The following is a 16489-nucleotide window of genomic DNA, read 5'->3' on the forward strand; positions in this document are numbered from 1 at the left end:
AACTGAAATTAACGGCCATCACCTACCTGAACAAACAAATGTATACAAATGTTGGCACTCATCATGACAAATCGACAACAGCATTCATTTATGCATTTGGTCTATCAGTAAATTAATTGGCTACCCTAAAACCAGTGGAAGAAGTACTCAAATGATGTACTTAAGTAAAAGTAGGCTACCAATACCACAATGTAGAAATACTCACAAACAGAAGTACAAGTACAAAAGTATTCAAGTACTTAAGTACCGAAAGTAAAAGTACTCATTTTGCAGAATGTCCCATTTTACAAGTTTCCAAATGTATAAAAATGCTTTGATAATAGCTACAAGCTCAGAACGTGTCGCTTTGCAGGTGTTGTGAGCTTGTAGATCTGCTATTTTCAAATAGCCTAAGTATGCATAGGGCTGAAGTTGTTAATGCATGTTTTGTATTAATAATTAAAATCTACAGTATGTATGTACTACAGTATGTACTAAAGTTGTCATATAATGAATGGAGTAAAAGTACAATATTTGCCTCTGGTATGTGATGTAGTGGGGTAGAAGTAAAAGCAACCTACTGAAAATTGGAAATACCCCAGTAAAGTAAAAAAAAATACCTAAAAAAAATTGTACTTAAGTACAGTACTTGAGTAAATGTACTTGCCCATTTGGTTTATAAGTTAAATTGGCTACCTTTCCCTAAAACACTATATTCTAATCAAGATAATGGGCAAAAGCTGCGTCATTTTACACCATTCGTCTTTTCAATTAGACAGTGGCTATTATTAGACTGATGGTGAAAAAAACATTTGTTTTCTTATTCCACACTGTTTCCTGTGCAAGCATCCACCTGCGCTATGTGCCTGCTGCCTTTATGCTCCTCATCTTTGAAGAAGCTAGTAGTGTGTTGTTGTGTGCAGGCAGCAGTGCCGTTGCCTGGCAGTAGTGTCGGCAGTATCCGTGCATCCTCTCCCACGGGACCTACTGCCCGTGGAAAGCAAGAAATAGAAGCAGTACAGGGAGGAGAGGAGAAGAAGCGCTAACGGTCACACATAGCAGCAACACACAAAACCTGGCTGCGCCTCAGACCAGAAGCAACTCAGTTGGTTTGCCTCCATGCACACACACTGTTTTAAGTTTTGTCCCACGTCGTGGAACGAGGAGGACCTATACGAGACTTAAACACGAGCCACTGTTGCTGACTGCTAATTGTCACAATTGATTGCAGTTGGAGTTTTCTTACATAAGTAGGAAGGCTAAGATCGAAGCTCTGCCGAGGAGAACCTGTCATCATCCAACAACCACAGCACAATTGGGACGGGAGTTTACACGGTCGAGCAAAACTCTTCACACACAGCGTCCATGGTGAGAGCTGCAAAGGTATGAGGCACTCTTTGTTTGTTTGTTTATTTGTTAACCAAGTGGTTCTCAACCTTTTCAGGCTGTGACCCCCCAAAATAACCATATTTATTTGAACGACCCTAATAAGCACTTGGAATTTTAGGCATTACATTTATTTTGACTCGGTTCCACAGATTAATATTGTGAAAATAGTCAATCAAGATCTTCTATTTTCACAATTTTGCCTCTTTCTTATATTATTTGACAATTTGGCCAATGTTTTACCAGTTTTTATAGTATAATTTGTTGATTACTTTTGAAGCATTAATGGTCTTTTTAAATTTTCTTTCCTTCTTTTTTTTAGGTATTAAAAAGGTGTAAAAATTCCTTAAATTGTCACTGACTTTACTGTCATCATGGGGACCCCCCCAAAAAAATCATGTGGGGACCCTCCTGCGGGTCCCGACCCACAGTTTGTGAACCACTGTGTTAACCCATCATGTTTTTCATTTTCCACCAAGAAATTCTAAAATAATTAAATTTAGGTAACGTTGTCATATTAGCTTTGGGATAAATAGGCTATGCAATCTTTTTCACATAATTAACTATTTTCTGAATAAAGTTATAGCTTTAATACTGCCATGAAAATGCAGACATTTTAGAAGTTTAAAATGTATAATTGTACCAAAAACAAAAGGCAAAGTTGTAACTCAGCTTTTGTCCAGTTCATGCAGTATTTTTGTGCCTGGGTATTTTGTGCCTGTGTACCTAGCCTACTTTGTGCCGCACCTGATCAGATAGCCTAAAGGCTTATTGTAGATGGTCCCCCCTCAAATTTCAACTAGGCTAATCTGGGTAAGACTCAATTTAAACTGCATATATTTATGGGGCAATGTCTGTTGGCAGTGACGAATGTGGAATCATGCAGGCAGTGGAGAATTGGCTCAGATTAAGATATCAAAATTCTCTTGATTTGCCTGTGCTGCACTATTCACTGGGAAGATATCCATATCTGCAAAGTGTTTCTCTTTGACAGCCCACACAAGGGGACTGAGTGAGCCATGAAAGCTTCAAACAGATACCATATCCCACCTGTCATGCCTGCGTAGTGGAGGGACAGGAGAAAGGGTTTAATCTTTTCGTTTCTCCTCATCTGTTCTGTCAAGGAGGAGAGTTGAATGAGCTGCTCTGAGATCGCACTGAATTATTTCTCTCCTTGCAGCTATAAATAGCCCAGGTTGTCCTGTGCACCTCACAGCACACCCTGGGGCCTGGGAATCTGTGCACTTAGCTCCCAAAGTGTGTGTGTGCCCACTTTGCAATAGAGTGTGAGCAGGCATGCCCATGTGCACACACTCTTGAGAAAGGTTGGCCTGCTAGCCTAATACATGTCATTCATCAAGTTGTCATGAACTGCTCCTGTTTTCTTGTGATTTCTTAACCTTTAACAAACAAATATCCTTATGGTAGTAAAATGTCAAGTGTCCTTGTAGAGAAATGTCACTATTGTACAATTTAAACAGACATACAGTAGCCCATTACTCCATATTAGGTCTCCATTACTCTCTGCCTACTTGTATTGATTGATTGAATACTTTATTAGTCAAAAATGTAAACAGTGATACAGTCAGACATTAAGGCTAAAAGAATAACACTAAAAAGTCCTGGGGTATTCCCTATGTATTCAATTCATCAATCGATTGATCAACCGATCTGTACCTACCCATTTGTCTACCTATCCATCTTGTTGTCATACAGTAATAAATCATATTGGATATTGCAGAAGGTTAGTTAAACCCTGGTCCCTAATGGGGGGGGGGGTTAATACCATGGGGGAAATTACGTTTTCAGCTTCACTGAGCTCATGGCTGCTCAGATGTTTCTGATGAGCGCTCGAGGGGAGCAGTAAGCAGTTAGGGGTTACATGGACACCTCGAGTCCTCGACACATAGCTGGGGCCAGGAATTGAACCTGGGACCTTCTGTTTCCCTGGCAGCCTCTCTACCCATTCAGCTATTGCTGATCTCTGCCCTAGGTATCAATACAATCACATCAATCCCACTGGTTACGCTATGACAGTAACATACAACCTCACTGAGGAGATACAGTATTATGTGTTCATTTGTCACACTGCTTTCATTAGCCTGATTGATTAACTTAACTTAACGTTTTAATCTACTAACACAGCACTGAAATTATATCTATTGGTTTTGATTTAATTAGTCGAGTTTATCTAGCTTATCAGACAAAAATAATGTCAACTAGAAAAAGTGCTCCTCGGAGCACAGGTCTCCACCAGGTCAGGTACGTTATTGTGGCCTCCTGGTGGCACTATAATAGGCCAATGTGAAAAGGGTGCCATTTATTCTTAGGTCGTTCACTGCATTCATGATTTGAGGCATTTTGTTCCAAAAATGTGTTTTGCTATATTAGACCTGCTGGTGGCGCTATAACAGGCCAATGTGAAAAAGGGTGGCATTTCTTCCTTGGCCTAGTGGGAATGTGTTTGTGAAATTCCACGGAAATCCCAAGCTGCGTTCATGATTTGAGGCATTTTGTTCAGAACGGACCAATCCTGCACATTTTGGAAGCAAACCTTAGCCAATGAGGATGGAATATGGGAAATCGGACAGATCCGTGTTGATCACATGACTATAGAGATACTGTGTACCGATTTGCTTGACGTTTGGATAAAATCTGTAGGAGTAATGTAAAAAAAAATGGGTTTTGCACAAATCGGCCTCCAGGTGGCGCTATAACAGGCCCATGTGACAAATTTGAGGCAGAGGTTCTGAATTGGCATCCAGGGAGTGTGTGTGCACAGTTTCGCAGCGACCGGGCCAACGGTGCCAGAGATTAGCTGGTAACACACGGACAGGACGGACGGACGGACACACACATCGACACACACACGGACGGACGGAGGGTAAAACATACTCTCTTGCCATGCCTTTCGGCCTGGCGGAGACAATGAACAGGTGGAATACTGATTTACATACAGGATATTTCATCAAGTTAAAACAAAAACACCAAAAATCAGAGGAAATTGTTTTGTTCCCTATAAATTAGTCTTTCCTGAAATAGGAGCCTGTGGCTTTAACTAGCACACTGAGTTGACGCTCAATTTCAATTGCCCTCCCTCTGATGTACACTGTTCTGTAAATCAGCATTAGGATTCAATTACCATAAGGACCTTTAATCTGAGCACGCTCTCAGAGAAACACTATCCTTCCCCCCTCACTAATGAGAAAAAACCACACACCAGGATTCTTCACCGGTAGTGTCAAGTACATCATCTACAAAGGGCAGTTATTTAAGGGACAGAAGCCATTAATAATATATTAAAGACACCCGTACCTTCCCAAAAGGGATTCTGTCCTTCTTTTGAGGTCAATTCCCTTAAAACCATAGCTTCCTTTGACTGACCTTTACTGTCACTGTTTTTTTTCTTCCTTCTTTACCCTGTTTTCCCCTTGGGCAGAGGCTGACTTGAACAGGCCTGATATGGAAGGCTGTTAGTAATTGCTTCCTTCCATTCTGGGGAAACAAGACTCCAGGGATCTCCATATTGCATCTTTTAGTGGTATGCTAATGGCTGCTAAGCTTCTACGGAGAGTGGTAGTGACAATTCCAAACAAGTCGCTATGCAATTATAGTTTTTGCTGTAGTTATTTCTCCCTATTGAGATAGCTTTAGTGCTAAATTGTAAATACCATTCTTTTTGTTATTTTTGTTCAAAATATCCAAACATTTAAAAAAAATATCTTGCTTTTTGTTTAAAAAAAATAACAGATCTTCAAGCCCATAATGCATCACATCAAAATACATTGTGAGCTTGTAGATTGGCTATTATTTCTATTTGTCGTATGACAAAGTATATATAGTAGCCATTAGTGGTTAAATATAGAATAGGATGTCCAGTTCCCTTAGTAATTTGTATTCATTAATATAGACATTTGGGAAGCTGGGAGTTGAAACAGCACGAGAGAGACATACCTGAAGGGACTTTGAACCTAGGGCAGTGTGGGCACTGGTAGGTTCAGAGATGGGAGTTTTAATGACTACACCATGGAAATGTCAGTCCATGAAGGCTTTCTGAGGATGAGCACTGAAAGCCTAATTGGAGATAGAATCACTTGGAGAGAGTGATTTAGGTGTTTAAGTGTCATTTCCCTTAATTGTTTTTTCGTTAGGTTGTCATGTAGACACTGTGTCAAGTACGCTCAACATGAGGTGGTTATCAACTCAGTCAGTTGGTTTCTGTTCCAGTTGTTTGATCTATTAATACCCTGAAAGGGTTTTTGATTAAGAGTGCATCAACAGCAGGATGCAGAAAGGATTGTTTGAATAAATGATCAGGCTGAATGTTTTTGGTTTGTGACTTGCCCTTTATATATTTTCTGTGATATAATTTCATGGCTGAATCTTTTCTCTGCTGTCAGAGCTTCTGTGATTGTATGGAGATTACATACCGTAATCGTATCACTTGAATTGGGCAGAGTAAATTACAGGATGCTAAATGCTTGATAAAGGGTCCAGTGATAAAAGGTTTCATGACAAACTGTTTGTAAGGGTGATATCTGTTGGTGCACAGACTACACATATGTTCTTTGTGAGTCGTGAGGACCCGAGTTCGAATCTGACTCCCATCATGTCTTGCATTTTTCTCTGACCTTGGTTTTCAGTCTCTCTACACTACTCTCTGATATTGGTAATATTGCCAAAAAACGAAAGATATATATATATTTATAGTGATTGATTAAGCATGACATTTCAGTTTCTTTTTAGTTGCGTCTGAATCCCTTTAGTGCCGAGATGGAACGTGAAATTGCTTCTGAGGTCTTCTACGCATAGACCTTGTGACTGATGCTGAGGTGTTTGCAGTAATATTATTCCAATTACAGAGAGACATTTTATGGTACTTGCAGCTGAGAATGGGAAAATGTGCCTTTCATTTGATTGCAGCTAAGCTTCAATGACCCAGGTGTAAAGACTGAGCCATGACAAAACGGGGCAAATCTGCTCAAACTATTGTAGTTTTTAAGAAGAAAAAGAAGAAATGTTTTTGTTGAAATTATTAGGCTCTAATACCTCAGAGTTCAGTAGAGGGCCAAACGTGCAATTTCTTTGGTACGACTCTTTATTATAGCTTATTTCACTATGTCACGAATGTTGAGGGAGGGTAATTAACAGGATGCTTCAAGTAAAATGACCCCAAATAGTTTTAAAAGGTTTTAAAAAGGTTCAAGGTTACAGGTACATAAGAGTAAAACTTATTTTGGTTTGGCTTCCTTCAGACAATGCAGCAGCATAGGTAATAACAACAATAGAATAATGATAGAAAACGTAAAAAGATTTAAAAAAAAGAGAGGAGCATCATCTGTCAGGAGCTAAAAATGTTCTTGCAGCTTAAAGTATAACACATAGGTTTATTGTGAAGCATAGTTTACGGAAGTATATAATATGCTGCAGTTTTTCATTCTTCATCCGGAACATATAGAACGTGACTTAAAAAAAAGATTTCCAGATTCACTAATCATCTTTTTGACATCATCAGATTTGCTTTGAATTTAAAGTTGTAGCCTATGCATTTCTCAATAAGCTCTAGAAGAGTTTGACTGAAAAAAAGAAAAGAAAAGAAAGCTTCAGAATTCATGGTTGAGATAGGGGGTAATTGAAGACATAAAAAACACAAAACTCCCTTAGGCTTATGTTAAACATGGAACTTTTCTACATGAATCGAAAACCCTATGTCATATGGTGAGAGTACCCATTCCAAACTCACTCACAGCTTTTAAGCAATATCTATAGAAAAAGTGGTAGTGGAATAATGATGATGTTTCAAAACAATGGTCACTTGACCCCAGGGGCAGGTGCTGGCACCACGGATTCTAATAACACATTAAGACCTGAGACCGATTCTACAAATGCCTTCTAAACCAGTAGTTCTCAAACGTTTTCATGCCAAGGACCCCCAAATAGTACAACGGGTAAGCCCCCATTTTTTTTTTGCAAATTGTGGATTTCTTTGTCCATCAGCTAGCTCTCTGCCCTTGCCTGTCAAAGTACCCACTTTCACCCCCTTCTCTTACCTTTCCTCCTCTCCTGCTGTCTCCGAAACTGCCTTCCACCTCTCCTCCTTCGCCCAACAGTAGCAGACTTTCCGCCGGTACCCTGTTGTACAGTACCGGTGGCAGTTGTTGGTAATCCGGTCCGCAATAGATCCGGCATGGAAATCGTATCCAATTTGCAACCGTACCCAATTTAACCGGGCTTGGGACCGGCACTACGCACACACTAACTTGTGCATTCCCAGTGGCAATCAGGTTGCTGAATTAATCTCCTTCAATTGAACTATGATAAATGTGAAATTCAGGACAGAGGAAGGAAGACAAGGAGACCTGGTGGAATGAGGGAGTACAAGAAAGCATAGGAAGAGGTTGGCAAAGAAGAAAGAGGACAGTCAGAGAGACAAAGAAAGTAAGCAGGAGTACAAGGAGATGAGGGGTAAGGTGAAGAGAGATGGCTAAGGAAAAGGAGTATGAGCAGTTGTATGAGAGGTTGGACACCAAGGAGGGAGAAATGGACCTGTACAGATTGGCTAGACAGAGGGACCGAGATGGGAAGGATGTGCAACGGGTTTAGGTGATAAAGGATAGAGATGGAAATGTTATAACGAGCAAAGACAGTGTGTTGAGAAGATGGAAGGAGTACTTTGAGGGGCTGATGAATGAGGAAAATGAGAGGGAGAGAAGGGTGGATAATGGGGGGGTAGCAAACCAGAAAGTGAGGGGGGTTGGGAAGGATGAAATGAGGGCAGCTATGAGGAGGATGAAAAATGGGAAGGCCCAGATGACAGGTGTGTAAATGTCTAGGAGAGACAACAGTGGAGTTCCTCACTAAACTGTTCCAACAAAATCTTGGAAGGCAAGAGGATGCCTGAACAGTGGGAAATGGTATAGTAGTAACGATTTTCAAGATCAAGGGGGATGTACAGAGTTGTAGTAACTACAGAGGTATAAAGCTGATGAGCCACAGCATGAAACTATGGGAAAGAGTAGTGGAAGCTAAGAGGAGAGGTAACAATTAGCGAGCAGCAGTATGTGTTTAAACCTTATGCCAAAGAAGAGCACCACAGATGTGCTGTTTGCCCTGAGAGTGTTGATGGAGAAGTATAGAGAAGCACAGAAGGAGTTAGGGTCGGTTCAGACGGGGAGTGGCCAACACGCCATTTTCAATGAGACGCATGCGATTATTTGGGACGTGCAGAGAAGTTGAGGGGCAGTGAGGCGAACAGGCTCAGCCCGTGAAATTCTCGCGCTCGTGCTCGTTTGTGCACACGCGCGCGCAAGAGCTAGATTGTGGTCTTCCCCGCTACGCACAGGAGGACAAAACAACCATGATCGCGGCGTGATCCCCGCTAATCCGAGCGATAACGCCCGCGTCCACCGCTCCCCGTCTGTAACGACCCATGAGTCTTTGTGGACCTAATAAAGGCATATGATAGGGTGCGAAGAAAGGAAATGTGAAGTCAGGAGTGGCATAGAAGTACAGTATGTCAGAATGGTGCAGGATATGTATGAAGACGGCATGACTAGGGTTGGATACCGGTTCTCGGTACCAATCTGGTACCGGTGCAACATAGAATTCGGTGTTGCAAAACGTTACCTAGACAGTCAACGTATGCCTGTGTGCTATGGGGATCACAACTGCAGGCACCCTTCCTGCATAAAGAGGGAGATGTGGGTCACATTTCAATAATGTAAACATGTTTCTTTGATTGATGAATGGCCCAAAATACACAGTTTACAGAGAGGACCCCCTGACGATCAGCTGTCCATCAGATATAATGAATAGACAGACTCTGCACTGCAGCCGCAATGAGGTGCTCCATATTAGACTAGATAATACAGCTTTTCGAATATAAATGTATTAACTGACCTCTGTAAATTGTTCAAAATTAACCCATGATGTCAGGGAGAGGGCTGATTAAATCCTTTGATGGTAGGTGTATTTGATCAAGCAGTGGACATATTTTCAAAACAAATGCCACAAATGCTGATCGATGCGAAATGTAGAGAATTAGCACAAATTAAGTCCAACTGTTAAATGCTTATGCCTGTGTCTTGTTATGAAGGTTTTTTGTAGATAAAGTAAAGTAAACTCCACAGACTCAGCCACAATAGCCAGCCCCTCCTCCCCTCACTAATAGCAGACGAAAAGTCCGCTCCTCAGAGCGCAAATGCCCGCCAGGTCAGGTTGCTTTCCCAGGCAATGAGGCCTGAGGCCAATGTGAAGAACATAATCCTCGCTTTTGGCCGTTCCGGCATCTTGGCGGGGGAACGGCACTAAGGCACTAAATCTTCTCTTCTTTCGGATAAGTCCCGTTAGCGTTAGGGTTCCATCTGTTTCTGTTAAGTATCAGTGATTTTGTATGAATCAAACAGTGATTATTGTGTTTATGGTTAAGTTTAGAGTTTATATCACACACCATATACACTTATGCATTGTCCACCAGAAAGAAATATAAATACTAAGTTAATAAATAATACAAATAAAATATTTTCAAAATCATGGTAATTGGTAATGAGATCAACCCTGTGATATTTCTTTTAAGCCATTAATGTCATTGACTCTTTTTTTTCTTCCTTTTTTAAAATGGAAAAGTATCGGTTTTGGTGCCGTTTAGGTATCGGCAAGCATGACAGTGGTGAGGGGTGCGCTAGGAGTGCCGGGCTGGGTTCAAGGCGGGGTGGGCCTGCATCAAGGATCGGCACAGCCCTTTCTTGTTTGCATTGGTTATGGTCAGGTTGACAGATGAAGTCAGGCAGGAGGCACCGTGGACTGATGTTCGCGGACAACATGGTGATATTTAGTGAGACGAGGGAACCGGTTGAAGAGAGCCTGGAAAGGTGGAGGCATGCACTAGAGAGAAGAGGAATGAAAATGAGCAGGAGTAAGACAATATGTGTGCCAAAACGAGAGAGAGGACAGTGGAACAGTTAGGGAGTAAGAGGTGGCAAAGGTGAAGGAGTTTAAGTAGTACCTGGGGTCAACTATCCAAAGTAATGGGGAGTGTGGAAGAGAGGTGAAAAGGAGAGTGCAGGCAGGGTGGAACGGATGGAGGAAAGTGTTAGGAGCTATCAGTGACAGAAGGGTACCAGCAAGAGTGAGAGGGAAGATGGATAGGACGGTAGTGAGACCAGCCGTGCTGTACGGCTTGGAAACTGTGGCCCTGACGAAAAGACAGGAGGCGGAGCTGGAGGTGGCAGAATTAAGGAGGCTACAATTCTCATTAGGAGTGACAAGGAAGGACATGATCAGAAATGACTACATTAGAGGGTCAGCCCAGGTTAGAAGGTTTGAGGATAACACAAGAGAGGCGAGGTTGAGTTGCGAAAAGAAGGAATGAGGGGTACATTGGGTGAAGGATGCTGAATATGGAAGTGCCAGGTAAGAGGAGAGGAGGAAGGCCCAAGAGGAGGTTTATGGATGCGGTGAGAGACGTCATACAGGTGGCAGGAGTCACAAAGGAAGACGCATAAAACAGAACCAGATGGAAACTGATGATCCGCTGTGGCGACGTCGGTGGGAATTAGCCTAAAATCAGTACAGTATATACCATTACCCTCAGTTTACTAAGTAAAAGCAAAAGTATGTAAGCTATGTTTGTGAAAATGGCCAAATTGTCCGCTTATTCTGTGGAGAAATCACCGACAGGCATGGATTTTGATATAGAGAGTAGTGAGTGACATTTGAAATCTATTTCCATTCCATCTCAATGCTGCCTTGCGTGTAGTAGCTGTTCCAAAGCGATATCAGTGCAAGGATGTCAGCTTATATTCTTTAAGGAAATATTCCAACTGAAATATGTTGACCTACTATGAGACCTACAGTATACTGATTGAATACAAGGACTTTTATCAGCAATATAATATAATCTGTAAATCCGACGAGTTGATACTATAATGTAAGCCACCACCTCCACCACAATAAAGGGCCCATAGCCCCCCTCAGCTTGAGCTAAGTAGATTAATCCCTTTTTCATTCTCTGATGAAACCATAATCGTACTACAGGAGACAGTGGCATGTAGCTGAGGTGTATAAGGTCAAACTGTAACCTAGAATAGCACAGTATACTGTAGTATCTAACCAGCAGTTTGTATATCATTACATTTAAGATGGGTCAGCTATTAAATCAGGAATTGGGGGGAGGGGTAACAGTGACAGTTGCTATAAAAGCTTTTTGCAGTGTAATTTACAAGCCCCCTTTTTTTTTTGCACCACCTCAGAGAGGGTTTAACAGAATGCTGCATCTTGCCCAATGCTCATTGCGTCTTTGAGACAAAAGAAGTAATGTGCTTGCTTGGGGGAAGTGTAGAGCTGCAAAAAGAAAAACACCATCCTTTCTGACATTTCTGGGTCTCCATATGTACTATAGAGTTGAAATTTTGCCTGTGTTCTTATTTATATCTCTCTTTCCAATTCAGCACCATGTTCATGAAATCAAAACAAAAACATCAAATAATTCTGCGTTGCAGAAAGCTCCAACTGTTCCCCGCTGACTCACTATTATGAAGTTGTAGCTCTAGTCACAATATTGATACAACCGACACGTTCAATATTAGCAATCGTTTCCTATTTCAGAGTGCTGATGACCCACCTCGGGGATGTAGCATTATGTGGATGCAGTGTGTGATGATGGATGACGTTCGTGACCCGTCCGTTTTGTAAAGGGTGCTATGTTTGTCCATAAGGTTATCGGACATCAACTTGCACCCACACAGAGGAAGGTACAGACAGCTATTGATCTCAGTGTGCACTCCATCTGTCATGTTAATCCAGCCGCTGCCAGCCTCTCTCAGCTGTGTACAGTCTCCTTGGCAGACCTGATGAAAGCCTCCTTCCGCCTGAGTGAAGACTCAGCCAGGAAGGGTCAGGGGTCAGGCAATATAGTTGACTCAATATAGTTGACTCTAGGAAGCTTTGTGTGTGTGTGTGTGTGTGTGTGTGTGTGTGTGTGTGTGTGTGTGTGTGTGTGTGTGTGTGTGTGTGTGTGTGTGTGTGTGTGTGTGTGTGTGTGTGTGTGTGTGTGTGTGTGTGTGTGTGTGTGTGTGTGTGTGTGCGTGTGTGTGTGTGTACGCGCAAGTATACACACATACAAAATAAGCTATATATACACATTCTCTAAGAATGTGATCAACAAGAGATACAACTGTACTTTTTTCCATCACATGAATTATGGCTTTGGTTATACTTGCATGCCATACAGGGCCGCATTAAGACCCCTCAGGCCCGTGGAACACCACAAAATCAAAGGCCCCCCAGTGGCGTAATTTCACGCACATGCACGCGGCGCGAAATAATTCGGGTCTAATTCGGTCTAATTCGGGTCTAATTCGGGTCTAATTCGGTTCTGTTTGACCAATATAAATCAACATTTTTTCTTTAAATACACAAAAATTAAATGCACAATTCTCACAGGGCCCTGCAGGCTACGGGCCGTGGACCACAAGTTCCACTAAGTTCCACGGTTAATGCGGCCCTGGCCATAGTACTAAACTTTGAAATTAGGGTTGGATATCATGTTATGTTTTATGAGTTTTGCATTGTAGGTGGTTTATTTCTCCACCAAGACTCCACCTAGAAAGAACCCAATGCTCAGTTTATGAAAAGTGACTGGTGAAAAAGCAATATTGATGGAAGGCAAGGCATGTGTTTAGTTAGAAGATGTGTTACTTGTTATACTGCAGGGTGGTGAGGTGACCGTTCTAGTTAAATACACAATTGCTAACAAAAAGATGTTATTAACTAATCAGACACTGCTGTACACTAGTTTCTCATTGGGAGCAAATTTGCTTCTTTGTTAAAACTGGCATCAAGCTAACCGATGGTAAACATCCATTGACAAAACTTTATATCACCAACATTACCTTGGAATCGGGGTCTCAGTGCAGCACGTTGAGATTGCACAATTGTGTCCTTGAAAGTTAAAGGGATATTTAAAAAAAAAAACGTTTTATCGTCTACCCAGACAGCTTTTAAGTTGCTTGATTCAGTATTTAGATATTTGATATTCATTTTATCAGACACGCCCCCTTCCTATACAAACCCATTATAACTTCAAACTCTATTTTTAACATGTTAGATTAATCAAAATCACCTGTCCTTGGTGCTGGTGTCTCACCCTGCCCTCCTAATACGTGAACAGCAGCTACAAGTAGGGTAGGGATTTGGAGCTATTATTAGTGCACATTTCCAGTGTAGGCATGGCTTTTGATTGGTTATTTTGGACTAACCTGTGCTTGTGTAGCATGCATTGGGTGGGTTGTTATGTCCCTATAAATGTTGAGACCAAATTTATGCCCTTACGTATAGTAATCATAATCCACTAAGAGTGAGAGAGTTTGCTGTTGGACTGATCTCTGCAAAATGTTCAAATCAAAAGCTCAAATGCTTTTTATTTGAATGGTGGCATGCAGGCTATGAAGTTCATTACAGTTCATTCCACTGTGAATGAAAGAGATTGAGAGACCAAACAAAGAGCTTGATTGTGTGATTTGTTCTATTACACTGCACATTAATCGTGAATTGTTACTATGACTTCAGGAAAATTTCGGAATACTGAAGAGATCAGTTTGCCGTGCTAAAATAATTTTAACAAGGCAAACTGATCTCTTCAGTAATCCCAAATTTTCCTGAATTTCTAAAACGTCATTATGAAAGTGACTAAAGTTAAGTCAGAAGTCCAGTCCTTCTGCTGCTGTTGCGTCATTATTGGTAGTTTGTAATGTTGCCACTCTAGGACTTGTATATTGTATATTCTGCTGTTGGACAAAGTACATTACTCTGGATAAGAGCATTGACTAAAATGTACATGCTGCAAATATAGAGTCTCTGTAATCTAGTAAGGATTGTAGGGGGGAAGAAAACTTTAACTCTCAAAAAATGTATTTCAATTTGCCGTTGTCTGTGACGGGTCACAGATATGCTCATGTATGGACTGGTCTTGCCTAACGTCAGTGCAAATACGCCCATATATGGGCCGTACGTGGTTGACACCAGCGCAAGTCAGTATTGTTAAGCCTGTGTAACGGTTAATGTCAGTCTAACTGTTTCTGTTGTGTGTGACTTCTGACTAGAGCATGATCAGTGAAGAAGGGGATGGAAGGACGGAGAGTGAGCGAGAGGGAGGGAGAGTGGGAGGGGAGGAAGAGGGACATGAAGGAGGAGAGGGAGGGAGACCAAAACCTGAACACAGTGTCACACGGGGTTATTATGCACAGCAATAACCCTGACAACATCAGACGAGCTGATAATGCGGCGTGAAGCGCTGCGTTTTCTGCATATATATCCTATATTAAAATTGCCTAATGGGTGGGCAATGGTTGGTGGGTGGATGGGTTGTCTGAAAATACACATTAACAACATATTATTATTAGCAATGATAATGTGTAAACAAACAAACAAAAAACGTCTAATTTACACAACACTGATGATAGTGCTGTCAAACGAATCTATGCCATCAAAGCTGCAGCATCACTTGGCAACAACTCCTGTCACTTAAAAGGAAGAGAAAAAAAACAGTGGAATACTTCCAAGCTAGTCTCAAATCTCTCAACAGTTAACTGACATTGATGTGACAATGAGCTAAATATGGTGTGCTAGCTTTGAAAGCCTCTTGTGGGTGTCCCTGCTTTGTGTCTATCTCTGCTAAGGGGTCCTTCCTTGGCCTGAAAAACATGGAAGACCCCAGATTTTAGAAGGATTGGTAGTAGAGCTGGGAGGGAGAAAACTAAAGAGAGGCACAGAAAAGTTCTGATGGGATTTAATCATTGGCCAGCAGGGTGCACAGAAACTGGGCTCTTAACATCTGCTCTGTCTTGTGTCCAATGCCCAGCTATATCCACAACCAACCGACATCAAGGGGATCTGATTCTTTTCACATGCTGTGCCACTGTTTCTGTCCAATCTGTCAAATGATCGATGCAGCTAGTGCATCTACCAGCCAAAAGTGAATTAACATTGATTATGGAAGGGAACATGGAGTGGACTATCAATTCTAAAACCTTTGTCTGAACTACAGGGAAAAGTAATCACTACCAGAGAAGAATAGGAAGTCTTAGATTTCAGAATTCAGGCCTACAACCAAAACTCAATAGCAAAATAACAGGCGGAGAATGCGTAGGTACAGGCGTTGCAGCCCAGTCCTTCTGTGTTGTAGGTGCTTGTGTGTGGTGTCATTGTGTCCACCTAATTTGCCTGCTATAGCTTGTAACTGATAACGTGTACAGTATGTATGGTAAACCAATGAATTCACCTGATCACAGATTCACAATGCATGTCAAATGACTCACATTCACCACCTGAGTGGGAGCTGGTGTTAATTTCTCACCCTGGTTAACATTTCTGGAGAGGAATATTGGTGGCCTTGCTTAGTTTGTAGGTGATGTGAGTGTTATTTATAAAAGCTTCCTTACTTGAGTTTTAAGGGATTGTTATCCATTTCATACCAACGCAATACAAGTAACAGACTTATAGACTTAGAAAAGTGCACTCTTCAGAGACACATGGACGGACAGGATTGAAAACATTGTCTCCAGCCTTTGCCCGTCCGGGCTTCGGCCATCCGACCTGGCGGAGGCAATAAATGACTGATTTAGTATAATTTCATAATAATGTGTCAAGAAAATTAATGAGTAAACGAATAATGAGAAAGTAAAATAATGTGGAAAGAAAAATGCAATGAAAAAGGCTACATACAGTTACGCTAAATATACTGCTAAACATAGTGCCGATAAAGGATGGACATAGTGGAGAGTGGCAAACTCTATTTGTGCTTTAACTGAAGCAAACATAATAGCAAGAGTCATCATTATAGACAAATCATTCATTCTTTGAATTTCTTTCAGTTGCCCTCAAACTGGTTTAAGGGCATAAAGAAAAACAATTGATTTGCAGATAATAGTGCTTGAGAAGACAATTCACTGTCTGAGGTCCCACAAAACTAGACAATGACGTTTTTCATGGCTACTGTGGATGTGAGGAATCTAGAATGAGGATGGAGGCTCAGTCAGTGAATCAATAGAATGTTTTCCTTCAGCGCAGAGCTGCCCCGGGGCCTATAGCCCTCCACTCTTCTCATCTGTTTTCATGGAAATAAGTG

General features: G+C 41.5%; 1 protein-coding gene across 2 annotated transcripts in view; it reads left to right on the forward strand.

The window, feature by feature from the left end:
• Positions 1-1011: 1011 nt before the first annotated feature.
• Positions 1012-16489, forward strand: part of LOC311047666 (carbohydrate sulfotransferase 8-like) — a 69654-nt gene continuing 54176 nt past the window's right edge. The window contains exon 1 of one of the 2 annotated variants that reach the window (XM_084060463.1): positions 1012-1362. The gene's annotated coding sequence lies outside the window, so the exon portion shown is untranslated. The remainder of the gene's footprint in view (positions 1363-16489) is intronic. The other variant, XM_084060464.1, reaches the window with a different exon arrangement.

Source organism: Gymnoscopelus microlampas (assembly GCF_963454915.1).
Source record: "Gymnoscopelus microlampas genome assembly, chromosome: 6".
Lineage (NCBI taxonomy): Eukaryota > Metazoa > Chordata > Actinopteri > Myctophiformes > Myctophidae > Gymnoscopelus > Gymnoscopelus microlampas.